General features: G+C 45.1%; 1 long non-coding RNA gene across 6 annotated transcripts in view; it reads left to right on the forward strand.

The window, feature by feature from the left end:
- The window catches only part of LOC125643606 (uncharacterized), a 57,099-nt gene that overhangs the window by 7,606 nt on the left and 32,819 nt on the right, over positions 1–16,674 (forward strand). For all 6 annotated transcript variants that reach the window (XR_007358762.2, XR_007358763.2, XR_007358765.2 and 3 more), the window contains exon 2: positions 174–280. This is a non-coding gene — a long non-coding RNA (uncharacterized LOC125643606). The remainder of the gene's footprint in view (positions 1–173; positions 281–16,674) is intronic.

Genomic DNA, 16,674 nt, shown 5'->3' on the forward strand with positions numbered 1-16,674 from the left:
CACTTGGGTTAGCCTAGCCCAGATGTAAGCAGATAGGCTGCAGAGCCCTTCCCGGATGACTGTGTTCTGACAAGTGTTGCATTCTCCAGGTGTGTGTCGCTAGGACTTACGGGGGCATAGCCTATGGTTTTTTGTGGTGCAGTAAACTGAGCTGCTCTATAATTCTTTTGCAGTGAATTGTGAGAGAACTTGTCTGTCCTTCTGGGCAAATGGGGGAGAGGGAATCATGAGACACTGGAACACTATCAGTACCTGAGTGATGTGGCCTCCTCCAAAATGGGTGGGTTAGCCAGCCAACTGAAAGCAGCATCCAGACTTTAGCCTACAGCCCCACACAAGACAGATGGCTGGAGCTGATAACATCACTAAATTGGGGTCACAGTTTTCATAGAATGTGAGTCCAGAAGGGACCATTAGATCATCTAGTCTGAACTACTGTATAACACAGGCCATTAAATTTCACCCAGTTACCCTTGTGTTGAGCCTAATAACTATAGTTAGACCAAAACATTTTAGTCCTTAAGAACATTGGTCAGACCAATGATCCATCTAGCCCAATATCCTGTCTTCCAACAGTGGCCAACACCTGGTGCTTCAGAGGGAACAAACAGAACAGATAATCATCGGGTGGTCCATCCCCCGCCATCCACTCCCAGCTTCTGGCAGTCAGAGACTAGGGACACCCAGAGCATGGTTTTACATCCCTGACCATCTTGGCTAATAGCTAGGACCCTACCAAATGCATGGCCCATTTTGGTCAATTTCACAGTCAGAGGATTTTGAACATCGTAAATGTTATGATTTAAGCTATTTAAATATGAAATTTCACAGTGTTGTAATCGTAGGGGTCCTGACCCAAAAAGAAGTTGTGGGCGTGGTTTCACGGTTGTGGTACTGCTACCCTTACTTCTGCGCTGCTGCTCGTGGTGACGGTGCTTTCAGAGCTGGGCAGCTGGAGAGCAGTGGTTGCTGGCTGGTAGCCCAACTCTGAAGGCAGAGCTGCTGCCAGCAGCAGCACAGAAGTAAAGATGGCATGGTATGGTATTGCCACCCTTCCTTCTGCGCTGCTGCCTGCTGAGCTGGGCCCTCAGTCAGCAGCCACCACTCTCCAGCCCCCAGCTCTGAAGGCAGCAGGGCAAAAGTAAGAGTTGCATGGTATGGTATTGCCACACTTACTTCTGCGCTGCTGCTGGTGAGGTGCTGCCTTCAGAGCTGGGTGCCCGGCCACCAGCCACCGCTCTCCAGCCACCCATCTCTGAAGGCAACACAGAAATAAGGGTGGCAATACTGCAGCCTCACTAAAAACATTGCGAGCTCCCTGCAACTCCCTTTTGGGTCAGGACCCCCAATTTGAGAAATACTGGTCTCCCATGAAATCGCTATAAGATAGGGTAAAAGCACTCAAAAGACCAGATTTCATGGTGGGAGACCAGATTTCATAATCCATGATGCATTTTTCATAGCTGTGAATTTGATAGGGCCCTACTAATATCCATTGATGGACCTATCCTCCATAAACTTATCTACTTCTTTTTTGAACCCCGTTATGCTTTCAGCTTTCATGACATCCCCTAGCAATGAAGGCTAAACTGTTGTGAGCCACAGGCAGAGAACAGGAGATCCCAAAGTGCCACCAATGTCTGAGTCCCCTGTAATGGCAAGGAATTAGGTAGGGTACACCCAGATGTTTCTAGCAGACAATCTATGCCCCATGTTGCAAAGGAGGACAAAAACCCTCCAACATGCCTGCCAATCTAGCCTGGGGGAAAATTCCTTCCTGACCCCTAGTCTGGTGATCAGTTTGACCCTGACCATGTGACCAAGACCCACTACCTCCGCATCTAAGAATAAGGATTCTCTCTACCACCTCAGCACTGGTCCACCCCATCTAGCGTCCCACTGCCAGCCACAAACAATCAGACAAACACCTGAATACGTCCAGCCGATGTGGGGGGGGGGGGGGAAGGGGGAGAAGTCAGTGATGGGTTGAATCTCTGAAGCATGAGATTGGATTATAGTCATTGTATTAATACAGAACTGCAAATGTCATGACCATGTGGAGAGCAATGCAAGCGCTCCTATTCTCTGCATAACCCTTGAAGGAAGGGGTTGAACAAGGATGCATAGATTCCAAGGCCAGAAGGGACCACTATGACTGCCAGTCTATAGTTGCATGGGTCATCCCATTTTATATATTGGACCTACTGTTTTCCATGGGACCCCTGTATAGAATGGACAGTGAACAAGACAGGGTTTTGTATGGAGTCAGATGGGATCTGGAGGAGGGGGAAAAAATGCCAAAAACTTGATCTCGTCTAGTCCTCAAGGCTAAGATAGTCTGAACGTTGTGTTAATTTACATAGTAGGTAAACCTCAGACAATTAATTCAAATTGCCAGGAGTCAAATGTAATATAGCCACAAAATCAGGAGTAGTTGGTGGTTTTTGCTAGCAGACCAGAAAAGGAAAAGGCCAAAACTCAAGAATTTAGGATGCCTGGGCAACCTTTATTTGGCCCCCTGGTGCATATGCATAATGATACACTATTACATGATCACACAATATTTTTTCTACAGGACCCCACCTCATTCAGTGCACAGGATGGACAGTGAATGAGGTCGGGGCTGCAAAAAGGAAAGATACTCTTGTGCCTCAGGCACTGTAGCAGAACCAAGAAGAGTTTGGTTATCTCTGGCTCTACCACTGATTCCCTATGTGACATGACACAAGGTATCAAACAAGTATTCTGAGGAGATGCTAATTATCAGTGCCCAGCTGGACACACCTAGGGCCAAGTTTTCAGAAGGGTCAACTCCTGCTGAAGTCATTGGGCGCTGTGGGTGCTCAGCACAATTTAAAAAGACTTCAGGTGTTAGGTTTGACACCTGCTTATTGAGGCATTTAAAATTAGTGGACATTTTTGAAAAGATTGTCTGTAATCTCCCTGTGCCTCATTTGACATTAATAAAATGGGAGTGCTGTGAAGATAAGTCCATTCATGTTTGAGAGGTGCTCAGACACTGTGATGAGGGGCACCAGAGACAATTAATCATTCTGTATTCAGGACAAAGTTTGAATCTTGTGCAGTAAATAAGACCTGGACCAATCAGTGAATTTTGGGGAGAAAAAGAAGCAGAAGGAGGAGTGCCTCATTCTTTGAGCACCATCCATCTTGAGGAAGGGTTCTTGTGGAACAAAAATGTGTCTCAGTCTCACACTAATGAATATTTTCAGCCCCTCAGCAAGGATTTATTTATGCCCCTGTGGTGCACCCATCACTGTGGTATCCAAGTACTTGTTTTACTAGGGCCTTATCCCAAGGAAAGATGACACAAATTCAGAAGAAAATGAAAAGAAAATTCTTCTCTACCATAGCTCCAACTAATAATGAATAAAAAGGGAATTACCTTGATCTCATCTTCCTGTCTTCCATGACTTCATCTAAAAATTAATTAATGCCCCGTGTTTGCTTTCACAGCCTGCTCCATTTCTTCCTGAGTTGTTCTTTTCTCAGTTTAGCAAGTGACTTGCTGCTGTATGATTGATGCTGCTGCATAGACAAGCTATTGCAGCCTCTGTGTCTATCACCACATCTGATCTCTCCTTCCGACAAGCTGCAGAGCTTTGATTTCCACATAGTCACGCCATTCTGATCAGACAGGCATACTAGTATTGGGAGAAGAGCTTTATCATAGACCCTCAGCAACCCTTCATGGGAACAGATCAGCTCCACAGCAATTCACAGATGGTGCATGCTGTCAGGAGAAGGTGAGTATTTAACAACATTCATTACTTCCCTAAAGAGGTAATAGCTTTCAGTAACACCTGGGATTCCTCTAACTCCTAGGATGAAACATTATTGGTCCATGGACTCAGCAGCTTGTGATTCCAAAAGCTGCTTTCTGTTTTAACAATGACTTTCTCTTACATATTCTCCTGACCCCCAAAGAGAACCCTAAAAGTTTATATTCTCCCTCTCTTCCCCATCTGTGCTTGGGTCCTATCCTACGCGCATCAGGGCTTCAAATGGAAAAATATGCTGGCATGCTCTCCAACCCTTACTGCAGGGATAGGAAGCCTGGACATCCTAGTGTATCCCCTCCTTCGATGACAATCTTTCGTCCACTTTCCATCTCTCCAGGGACTAATGCTAGATACTCAATCCATGGTCAGTACATAAACAAAAGTTTTTATTCCCAACTCTGGAATTCAGCAACTACCTTTAGGTATTTACATTTGAAAATATTTCCTATAGTTTTAAGTTTAAAAGTGGCCAAATAAATTGTGTGTGATTTCTGACTCCCTTCGAGTCTTGTGAATTTGAGATGGAGCTGTGGACCAGAACATTTTCAGCCTTACATTCCCCAGATCTGGATAACATTTGCTTTTACTTCCTGGTAAAACGTGAATATCCTGGTGTCAAAAGATACTTCCTTCTCTTATGGCAGAATGTGTCTCGTTAGATTTCTAGCCCACACAAGTGGCTGGTGGTGTTAATGGGGGAGAGAAAGTGGAACAGAGAATCAAGACACACAATCTCAGTAAAAGCTGCAAGGGAGAAATACCATTTTTTAATACCAAACTCCAGGATAAAAGAAAGAAAAGACATTACAAGGGCTGTGGAAAAAAGGTCTTTCAGGTAAAACAAAATACAGGGCTTATTATGAAGAATTCTTTTTCCCAGGAAAAATGTTAGGGGATGTGACGATGAGAACAGGAAAGGGCTGTACAAGTGAAATCAAAAGCCTTTTGAAAAGATAGTGGTGACAAATCGGCAAACTGTGGAATACTAACTGTGGATGTGAGAGTGTTTTCCTCCCTTTTTTTATACTGGTAGGCACTCACTTGCCATCAGTTATGCTGTCCTACCAGTCATAGTACTACTGTGTTGTGCTGTGGCTGCTCTGAAGTGCCAACATAAGATATTAAACTATAGGACAAACAAATATCAGCTTTTAAATGCTGCATGCTTTCTGACTCATGCAGACACGTTATATATGCATAATGTTTTAATTAGTAGCTTGCAAGATGTCCTAAAATATATTTCCTTAACCAGACTGCTTGCAAAAACCTGGGCTTTCCAAGCTGTGTCTTAGAAAATAAGCATGTACCACTTATTTTCAGAGCAGTACAGCTGTTGAAGAGCGAGGTCATAGTGACAAAGAGAAAGTAGCTAGAAATTGTTTGCCACTCATTTCACTGTTAGGTGAGAACCTCCATACAACGAATGCCAGTGACAACAAATAGAAAGGCTGATTACCATATTGCAGCCAAGGGCTTAGAATAGGTCGGGGTGAGCAAACTTTTTGGCCTGAGGGCCACATTGGGGTGCAAAACTGTATGGAGGGCCGGGTAGGGAAGGTGGTGCCCCCCAAACAGCCTGGCCCCTGCCCCCTATTCACCCTCTCCCACTTCTCGCCCCCTGACTGTTCCCCTCAGAACTCCTGACCCATCCAATCCCCCCTGCTCCTTGTTCCCTGATTGCCCCCTCCTGGCACCCCTCCACCCCAAACTGCCCCCCCGGGATCCCACCCCCTATCCAACCCCTCCGTTCCCTGACCGCCCCAGAACCTCCGTCCTATCCAACCGCCCCCTGCTCCCTGTCCCCTGACTGCCCCCCAGGGCCCCCCGCCCCTAGCCACCTGCTGCTCCCGACTGCCCCCTGAGACCCCCCATCTACCCAACCCTCCACGCCGCTGCGTGCGCTGTCACCACCCCCTTACCATGCCGCTCACAGCGGCAGGAGCTCACAGTCCTGGCTGCCCGCATGGCAGCAAGGGAGGGGGGACGGGGGGGAGGGGCTGGGGGCTAGCCTCCTGGACCAGGAGCTATGGGGCCGGGCAGGACGGTCCCACGGGCGATAGTTTGCCCACCTCTGGTATAGGTAGATGCCAAAAGGGACTAGTGAATTATATCTATAACAACATCCACCGTTACATTAGATAGGATACAATAATAAGCCTTCTCCTTCAGCGTATGAGCCAGACTCTAAATTTTCCCTTGGGAAGGTTTTTCCATAACTGTCCATTATGGGGCTTCTTGCACCTTTCTCTGAAGCATCTGGTACTGGTCACTGTCAGAGGTAGGATACTGAGCTAGATGGCCCTCTGCTTTTATCCTTCTTGGCATTTTCTATGTTCTTGTATTCCCTCTCCTGATGGTGATGTTCGCAGAGTAGTTTGTAAGTGTCATAATGCAATGTTCGTCAGTCTCTAATATGGCAATGGGTGTTCCCATTTCTTTAAAGAAGTATCACACTTTCTGGCCATCTTGAGAGCTTTTCCAGCTGTAATAATATTTTAAGCTGTCTACACAAGTTAAGATTTTTTTTTCCCCTCAGAGTGTCCACTGTAATGTAACAGAAATAAAACAATGGGAATTCAGAGGCACTTTCTGGCAATGGTGCTGGGACTATGGCTGCAGTGTATTCAGCGTAGGGCTCCAAACCTTGAGTTTCTCTGCTATCCCAGATACTGCACACCTGGTTATAAAAACTCACGCTGAGCCTGCTTCACTCAGACTTCATACTGCTCTTGGTGTCTAAGCACTTCTCCCTAGAGAAACACCTCTAGAGAGAACACTGTGATTAAAACATCAGTAATAAAACAAACTACCTGATTCAAACTCTCGTTCATCACAAATTGAAGAATAGCAGGTGAATCCAACGCATCATATGGCATCTTGTCAGTGGGTATTTACCACAACATTCTATGCAATGCCTTATGAAGTGTTCCTCACAAAGCATTACATCATCATCATCGCCCCTAGGACTCCAGTAATAGAGTTTAAGGCCAGAAGGGACCAGTAGATCATATAGTCTGACCTGTATCTCACAGGCCACCAACACCACCTTATGATAAACCCAACAACCAAAATGAGACCAAAGTAAATAAGACCCACAGGAGACTAGACTATTATGTGCCACAGGCAGAGAATAGGAGGAACCAAGATCAACCAGTGCTCAAGGTCCCTCTAGTGACAGACAAATGATTAAATGAGATATACGCAGATAATCCTGGCAAGTGACCCACACCCACATGCTGCAAAAAGAAGGTAAAAAAAAAAACAACCAAGGTCAATGCCAATCTGATGTGGGGAAAATTCTTTCCCAACCCCATATGGCAATCAGTTAGACCCTGAGCAAGAACCAGCCAGCCAAGGACCTGAGAGAGAATGCTCATTGCCACCTCAGAGACCTTGCCTAGTATCCCATCTCCAGCCATGGTGTCAAGGCTAATTCTCCGCTCCTACACTTGAACACAGGACATAAACCAGAGTGAGCCCCAGGGCTGTTGAGTCTACTCCTGACTATTGCAAGCAACTCTGTCATACAATCACACTCAAATCTGTCCAGCTCTCTCAAAGTAATTAAGTTGCTTGCCTCCACAACTCCTATTGGGAGGCTGTTCCAGAACCTCACTCCTCTGATGATTACAAACCTCCTTCTAATATCCAGACTGACTTTGTTCATGGCCAATTTATACACATTTGTTCTTGTGCCAAGAAGGAGATTAGGATGACCATGAACCTCAGCATCTTCAGAACAAATTGCAAAACCCACTTCCTTGTCCTGCCTTCCCATATAACAAAACCCCATATAGTGAAACAGCAATAAATTCTGACTACAGAGTGGGGAAACGAGAGGGAGAGAGACATAGGGAACCTCTTTTTATCACCTGAATTTGTCAGGTGTCTATCACCCAGCACCATGTAATTTAGATAGATCTAAAACTGATCCTTGCCGAACCCACAAGATACCCATCATTGTCACTGGTCTGAAGATGCAGAGGTTCATGGTCATCCTAATCTTCTCCAGCACTGAGCTCTAGATTCCCAGGCTGAGTGCCAAGACACAGTTGTCTCCCGCACACCCGAATCTCAGTCTTGAGGGTGACATTTTCATTGTTCCCAGGGACTGTAGCTGCCATGGAAGGTCACGATCAAGCATGGAGAAGCCATCCTGTGGTAAACTTGGAAATAGAAGGCTTTAAAGACAGGACCAAACCTTTCAATTTCACCAAATACTCAACGAGGAGCTAGTGTAGAGAGCAGAGCACAAATCACAAATTTATGGTCCAGTCTGGATAAGTCTGAATCTGACCGAAGGGTTGCAGTCTCCTGCCCAGTAGTAGGTGGCAAAGGACATTTTGCATCCAGGCCTGTTTGGTTATCAAACCTTTTTATTAATGATCTGGAAGAGGGAGAAAACAGAACATTAACAATTCTACAACACTAAATTGTGAGGAGTTTGGAACACCAGTGAGGACAGAGAAATAATACATTAGAAATGAGATGGAGGTCTTTAATACCTAGTTTGCTTCAGTCTTCACTAAAAAGGTGAATGGTGACTAGACACTCAACACAACTCATATTAACAACAAGGGGAAAGGAATGCAAGCCAAACTGGGGAAAGAACAGATTAAAGAATATTTAGATAAATTTGCTGTCCAACTAGAAGTGGGTATCTAGTGTGGTCCCACAGGAGTCAGTCCTGGGGCTGGTACTAGTCAATATTTTCATTAATGACTTGGATAATGGAGTGGAGAGTAGGGTTGTAAAATTTGCAGATGACACCAACCCGTGAGGAGTTGCAAGCACTTTAGAGGACAGGATCAGAATTCAAAACAACCTAGCCAAATTGGAGAATTGGTCTGAAATCAACAAGATGAAATTCAATAAAAACAAGTTCAAAGTACTTCACATAGGAAGGAAAAAATCTGATGCACAACTACAAAATAGGAAATAATTGGCTATGCGGCAGTACTGCTGAAAAGGGTCTAGAGGTTATAGTGGATCACAAATTGAATATGAATCAACAATGAGATGCAGTTGTGAAAAAGGCAATACCATGCTGGGGTGTATTAACAGGAGCGTTGTATGTAAGACATGGGAAGGAATTGTCCCACTGTACTTGGCACTGGTGAGTTGGAGTCCTGTGTCCAGTTCTTGGTGCCATACTTGAAGGAAAATTTGGACAAACAGGAGAGAGTCCAGAGGACAGCAACAAAAACAACAGATTTGGAAAACCTGGCCTATGAGGAAAGGTTAAAAAAACCTGGTCATGTTAGATCTTGAAGAATAGGGCGGGCTAATAACAGTCTTCAAATATGTTAAGGGCTGTTATAGAGTGGACAAGTAATGGTCTTAATCTGCAGCAAGGGAGATTTATATTAGATATTAGGAAAAGCTTTCAAACTATAAGGGTAGTGAATCTCTGGAATAGGCTTCCAAGGGAGGTTGTGGAATCACCATCACTAAGGGTTTTTAAGAACAGGTTGGACAAATACCTCTCAGGGATGGTCTAGGTGTACTTCTTATGTCCTGCCACTATGCAGAGGGCTGGACTAAATTACTTCTCAAGGTCCCTTCCAGCCCTACGATTCTATGATTAAAGAGACCTTGCTGAGATGAGGGCAATGACTTTTTGAGAGCCAATAGTGTGCTTAGTGAGGTACTGAAAAGAGATGAAGACAGTGTTCCTGGCCTGACTATTTCATTCTAAGAGGTTTGCTATCCATCAGCTAGTTTACAATCTAAGAAGTAGGATGTTGGGATGGCATTAGAGAAGGGAAGAGTAGGTGTTTGATAGTGAGATGTATTAGGTTTTGTTTGGCATTGCCTCCAAAGGAAAGTGATGAAAGTATCCTCCTTAAGACATTTCATATGATATTGGACAAAGCACTAAAACCAGAAGGTAGGAATCAATCCTGCAGTGGCCTCCAGGGGTGGCCTAACTGCCCCTTTACAGCTCTGACTCCTACAGGTTACCATGATGGGAAGTCCCTTCAGCTGTCCTCATTCCTGGCTCAGATTTCTCTTGCCTGTGCACCAGCCTAGAATTCTCTCCCATTTATTCCTCCAAACTCTTTAAATCAGAAATGCTACTCAGGAATCAGAGGCAATAAAATGTTCCAAGCCACATAGGCCCCCTGGCCTTACTCTGTCTGCACCACTGTTTGTCTTGCACCTTTTATTTTGAGTCTTTGTCCTACCCTCCTTTTCATCTACCTTCAGGAAGCAAATGATCAAGAGAGGGAAAGACAGTAGATGGGGAATAAGGACGAGAGGAGGTGGGGACATCAGGCAGGGAATGGTGTCGGAGGAGGAGACCCTGGCACATGCAGTTCTCCTTGGTTATTAAGGAAGATCTGTGCTGACAGCACATGCTCTTTAAATTTGATTTTTGAAGGGATAAATTTGCTAAACTGTCTTCTATTCTAGGAATGGTTAGAAAACAATTACATCAATATGGGGGGAGGGTGACTTTCTTGAGGTTCCTGCCCCCTAAATGATTCTAAGATTCCTGCACTGAGACGCAGTACTATTGGATTATGCTGGGCTACTGTCTACTTTGTTTCCATTTAAAGTAAACATGGATGTGTGTTAGGCACCATTTATTCACTGCTGCCTTGTGGTGCAAAGGGCAAATCTAGGCCAGCCACTTCACAAAGTGCTGACATTTCCTCTAAGGCTAAGATTTTTCAAAGGAGTCCAAGCGAGTCAGGCATCCAGGTCCTATTGATATTCTCTGGGAGTTGGGTACCTAGAACGTAAGACTTCTTTGAAAATACCAACGTATGGGTAAACATTTATAAAGTGCCTGAGTCCCTTAGGAGCCCATGGCTTATTGACTTTCTGAAGATCTTAAACTCCTTGGAAGTTGATCGACAAAGAGGACATACACTCTGCATTGCAGTACCTAACTTTAGGCACTCTGCCACGCAGGGGATTTCACAGCCTTGGGTTAGGTACCCAGGCTCCCTAGAAAATTAATGGGGAGAGTTAGGCACCTAAGAATGGGATCCTTAAAAGCCAGCAAGCTGAGCAGTGAATTGCCCAAGCTAGCCAATAGGAAATGCCAAGGAGAGGGGTGGGGACTAAGCACCTATCTCCATTCAGGATTCACATCTATGAGTTCTCCTGCAGTTAGGTGTCTAAGCCATGCGAGGGTGAGCTATGTACTCCAATGGGCAGGGCACTTACCTGGGCTGTAGAATACTTGGGTTGAGATCCCCCTGCTGCTTAGTTCAGATCAGGGGCTGGAACCCAGGTTTCCCACTTCCCAGCAGAGTGCCCTAACAAAGAGTATAATGGGATGGGGCTTTCTTAATTTCTCCTGTTGAAGCTGTTCCACTTTCTATATATTTAAATATTCATTGACCCAGAGAGAGAGAGAAACAGGGTCAATGAATCAGGGAAGTCTATGATTCTGGCACTCACCTAGCATGTGAGACTCACGTTTTTCCTGCAGAGTAGGCAGAGCAGGAAGCTGAAGGTCAGCCCCACCCAGACCAATGCCCAAGCCACTGGACTGTTCTACAGCAAGACTTTCTCAGTCTCTCCTGATCACACAGTTCCCCTTTGTATGAAATATTCATTCATCAGAGAGAGTGAGAGAGTCTGACTCTGTAGCCCAGTAGTTAGTACAGCCTCTCGGGAGACCTAGGTTCCAATCCCTGCTCTAATATATAAGAAACAATCTGTGTTTAGGGAAGACAATATTCTCCACGTCCACAGTCTGAGCATAGGACTCTCTCTTCCTAGCACTAAGGCATATGAATGTAGCAGGAGTGTTCCACATGAGGGTGAAGCCCTGTGTGCCTAGAGATGAGTGTCGGTGAGATTTTCATACTTCTGTTTGAGCTCTCCTTTTCTGTAAGGGCGCACAAAAGGCTCTTCCCAGATAGTGCAAGGACTGTGGCTAGATAGGGATTTGGGGCCATTGTTTTTCGTCAACGTTTCTGTTAAGTCTAATAATCTTTGTGTCTGTGTAAATATTCATCAGGCTCTGCAGAGGGACTGATGGGCATGATTGTAGTGAAGGGCCCTTTTCTCCATATCTGGAATAAAATAGTCTGTATTTGGTCTGTGCTTTTTTCTGAAGGTAAAGAAGGATGTGTGTCTCTCACCCCCTTGCAGCACTCACATTAGATCTACCAAAGAGACAATGGCATGTTATTAGGCATCAGCGGCTGTTTCACTCCAACATACTAGGATAGGTGTGTTAGGACCAACAAGTGCATCAGGCAAAAAGTGTGCCAAGCAGAAGGATTATATGACTGTGGGGCTAGCTGACCAGAGAGACCAGCCTTATGAGTCTATGGAACACAGAATATGAGTTTAGAAAACCTAGGGATCATTGCAGGCCTGATCCACAGCCAGCTGAAAGCAATGGAAAGACTTCCCTCGTCAACAAGAGACTTGGAGACAGACACTTAAGGATTGGAGAGTTCTCTTTTGTTTGTAAGGCCTTCTGAACATAGTGTGTCTGTTACTGGTCTCATGGACAACAGGGATGTCATTGTGGAATATTTGTTATGGGGTAAGTTAATGAGCATGAAGGAGCCTGTCTGCAAATCCTGGAGCAGCTAATATGATTGGACCTGAAGTAAACTCCAGTTATGCACAGGCCTTGAGGAGGGTTGTGACATATAGGCCTGTGTTATTGGTGAGACCCCCATCCTGTATGTTAGGGGTTGGATATAGAGTACACTTCCAAGTCACTAGGAGGTTATAGCCAACTTCAGACTTGCTGCCTGTTTTTCTGTGTTGCTTATTATAAAATATTAAATCAGATAAATACCTTTGGCCTTTCTGAATGATAAGAAAATACATTTTTTCTACCTCCTCAAATGCTGTTGTTTTCCCTAGAAATGCTAATAGCATTATGTAAAAGGTTATTTCATCCTTCTTAATCTGAAGACATAGTGGCACAGTTGTGATGCCCTTTGTTTATGCCTTTTTAATGATGGCTTTTATCTCTGAGAATCTGAGGCCTCACTTACAGACTTTGGGGCTTTGTATCTTCAAAGCCTCTCACTTCAGGTTTCTCATTCAGTCTTATCAAATACCCTTTGGTGAGGCTATAATCGATGTTAATGAGCTTCTAGAAGCAGCTGGCAGCTTCTTTATGAGTTGGGAAGATTCTTCTCTCTGAAGTGTTGCTTTGTGTTTTATCTGTTCAGTTTGCATAGCACATGAGGCTGAGAGATTGGGGTCCTTTCCTTCAAGAAAAGATATATGCATCCTCACCTTCACATTTAAAACTTGAACTCCGGTGAATCAGAGATATTTGGGAGGTGTTGATAGCACTGAGCTCCTGGGACATAGGAAGAATTTAGTGTGTTTGTGTGTCTGTATGTGTGTGGTGTATGCCCATCTTTGTATAATTGTAGGCGCATGACTGTATGTTTATACAAGCTGTATATTTATGTAGGTGTATGTGCATATAGTGTGTGTCTGTGTCCATGGGGGGTGGCAGTACCTATTTGTCTGTGGCCATGTGTGTCTACGTGCATGTGTGTGTGAATGCACAGAATTCTTTTTATTAAAAGAATGTGTGAAATTGTCCACACGCATCCTCTCAGTGATGCAGAGCCAGAAATAACAGTAGTGATAGTGCCCATAGCCAGCATGCCATGTATAGCTGCTGTGGAATCCACCCCTTGCTGAGGAATTGTGCCCCAGAGCCCAAGATGTCATTTACAATATGTTTCTGGCCTTTATGGCAGTGAAGCAGACCTTGAAAATGTGAGCTGAGTGTAAGAGATGCAGACTTGTCTTCCCAACTTTGCAAAAAAGCCTGGAACAATGGGTTAACTCTGAAAAGTAAAGATTAAATGTCATTGTTAACTATTTCATGACTGCTCATTCTATCAGAGAGACAAGGTGGGTGGGATAATGTCTTTTATTGAACCAGCTTCTGTTGGTGAGAGAGAAGCTTTCATACCTCACCCACCTTGTCTCTCTAGTATTCTGGGACTGACAGGGCTACAACTACACTGCATACAACATTTTATCAGAAACACTCAACTAGTGGGTTCATCCTACAATCCCAAGCCCTCCTGTGCCGCCAGAGGTGCCATACACTCTAACTGCCCTCTAACCCACTGCCACAATCTCCAGTGGCCTTTCAATGGGACGCTCGTGAGCGTGCAGTTAAGAATGTGCTAAAGTGCTTTGAATCGGTTGCCATCTTAACTATGGAAAGGGATTGCTGCCTCTCCATAATAAAGCACTGTCATGGGAGCCAAGAGATAGTGGTGGGTGTTGAGACCAGTCCCATAGCAGTACAGCAGCTATGTCAGTGCCTCAGCTGTTGTGTACATGCCTCATTTTTTCCCCCAATCTTCAGCCGGAACGGAAAATTTCTTTCTGCTAGCTGCATCTCCCACAGTTCTTGACCTCTAGGCTGCCCTCCTCTTTCTGCAGCTCAAGGAGGCGGATTAGAGTTTTGCAGCCTCATGGTCTGGTCTTGTCCCACCAGCTGCTGCTTACTTCCATGATTCTCCTCTGGCTGGTCACTTTGGTCAATTCAAGATCCAGGCTCTGGTGTCGAGGAGTTTCTGGTGGCTGGCTCTCCATGCTTTGGTTGTGACCTCTGTGCCCAGACCAAAACCCTCCCTGTGAAACTGCTGGGCCTCCTTCAGCTCTTGCCCACACCACCTCAGCCTTGGGCCATTGTGCTGATGAACACCACATGGAGCTACCACCTCTCAAGGTTACACCATGATACTAGTAGTAGTTGATCTCCTGATGACAGTGGTGCATCTGATATCATTCCACTGCCTCCCCACTGCTCAGAAAATATCTGTCACTTTCATGGGTTGCCCACAAGCATAGTATCCAACTGGAGGTCCTAGTTCATTTCCCACTTTGGAGGGAATTTCTGCACCTCCTAGGTACCTCAACTGCTTACCACCCTAGCACCAATGGTCAGGCAAAGAGGGTCAGGTCCTGGAGCAAAATCAACAGTGCTTCCTAAATTATCACCAGGACAATTAGCTGGCACTTTTCCCCCCATGCCGAATTTGCCTACAACAAGTCCACACGCCATGACCCAGTGGACCCCTTTTTTGCTTGCTCTGATGATTTTTTAGTGTGGTTTGGGTGGGTGGGGTTTTTTGCTCCCTTAGGCAGTGTATGAGCTCTGTCACGGCTCTGGTGAGACCTTGTGTGGCTAGCCTTGCTGAGGGCCTGAAATCCTCTCGTGGGATCTCTTTCTGACTCCTCGCTTGCAGTTTCAGATTCCCCATGGGAGTCAGGAGGGGAAACACATTCAGGGCCCCACTGTTCAAACTGGGAAGGAGTGTGGGCTGGCTTATGAGACCTGCTTCTTCCCCTAGGGTGTTCAGGATCCATTTTAGGATTTGTGACTCCACAAGGCTGCCTCTCAGTTTTCCAGGGTCTCCTTGAGACTTACTTTGAGTCAGCTGATTGGGGGTCTTCCTTGTCCTTGGAGCCACTCCTTGTTCTGCCCTGAGACTTCCGGTTCATTTTTCCACATTGGAGTTACAGCTGCTCTGGTGGGTAGGGGATGCCACTTTCCTGTCCAACTCATAGCCCCGGGACCTAAAAGAGTCAGGGATGGGAGGCTGGGTGCAGGTTGGGCACAAGTTACCCACTGTCTGTTGAGCCTAAGAGTGCAGTTTCACAGATGGAGTAACATTTGATTTCATTCAGTGCTTTTTAGGTTGCTCTGCCATGCCTGGCTGGAAGGTGCAGAGGAGCCAGCAGAGAGGCACTGCAGCTGAGGCTCCAGGGAGTTCCAGAAATGGCACGAGGCAGGGCTTTCGGGGAGATCACTGCTCACCATTGCCCCAAAGTTTGACAAAAAAACCCATCTTAGGCGGATATGAAGGTGGGAGTTGTAAAAACTGCTACCCACACACTGGAAGCAAGCAGGAGCTGAGGGGACATGGTCAGATCATGTGGCTCCAAAACTCTGATCTGCCGCCATAAGCTGTAGAGAGAGGAGACACGCCCAAATGTCAATAATTGTGGGAGACACTGGGCTGCAGAAATGCAGTAATTTATTAGTCCGTTCTTTGATTCAAGGTTCTGGAAAGTCATAGCCAAAATCTCTACCTTGCCTCTTCAATCACTGTTTATTTGTAATGTTTAATAACAAATCTGTTTCATCAGCTTGACACTGTGGCAAGAAACTCAAACTCAGCAAAGGCAGAATTATCAAAGAGATTTTAGTTCTTAATCATGGTGTGAGAGGTCATGCCAGTGCTTTTTGTGCGTGTGGAGTTTGGTCGATAACTTCAAAGGGTGTCTTCATCCTTTGTCAAGATGTAAGATGACCATTATATTTGAAATTGTCATTGATAAGGAATAAAATTGTCTACATCTCAGAAGATGAGAGAAAAATCTCAAGTGTTTCATGATGTCTCATCTTTTTGCAAAATACTTTTCTGAGACCCAATATCACTGAGGTAATTTCAAGTGATTAATAACGGCAGAACGGGATGTGAAATGACTGTTGAAAGAAGTTAAGAATAGTGGAACCGTATAAAGAGACAGAGATATCAATAAATTTCATTTCTGTTCATTAATAAAACATAAGTTACGTGATTCAACATGGCACAAACACTGCTTCTGTCTCTGTGTATTTAGACTGGCATATGCCCCTCAATATTGTAGGAGCTGCTTGCTGGAGCGTACTTTGGTAGGATTGCATTTCAGTTCCCTCTCATTTCTAACCATGCTGACTTTCATGATTCCCCCCCCCCCCCCAGCCTTTTCTAAACCCACCATCAGCTTTAGTTTGGTATAACTTCAAAAAGATCCCTTTGGTTGTTTTCATTTTTGATGAGAACAGAAATATTTGGCATTTCCAAAGCTCCTTGCAGTGCCAGGGCTAAACAGAATGCACATACATTAGCAAACT

Source organism: Caretta caretta, chromosome 10 (genome assembly GCF_965140235.1).
Source record: "Caretta caretta isolate rCarCar2 chromosome 10, rCarCar1.hap1, whole genome shotgun sequence".
Taxonomy (NCBI): Eukaryota; Metazoa; Chordata; order Testudines; family Cheloniidae; genus Caretta; species Caretta caretta.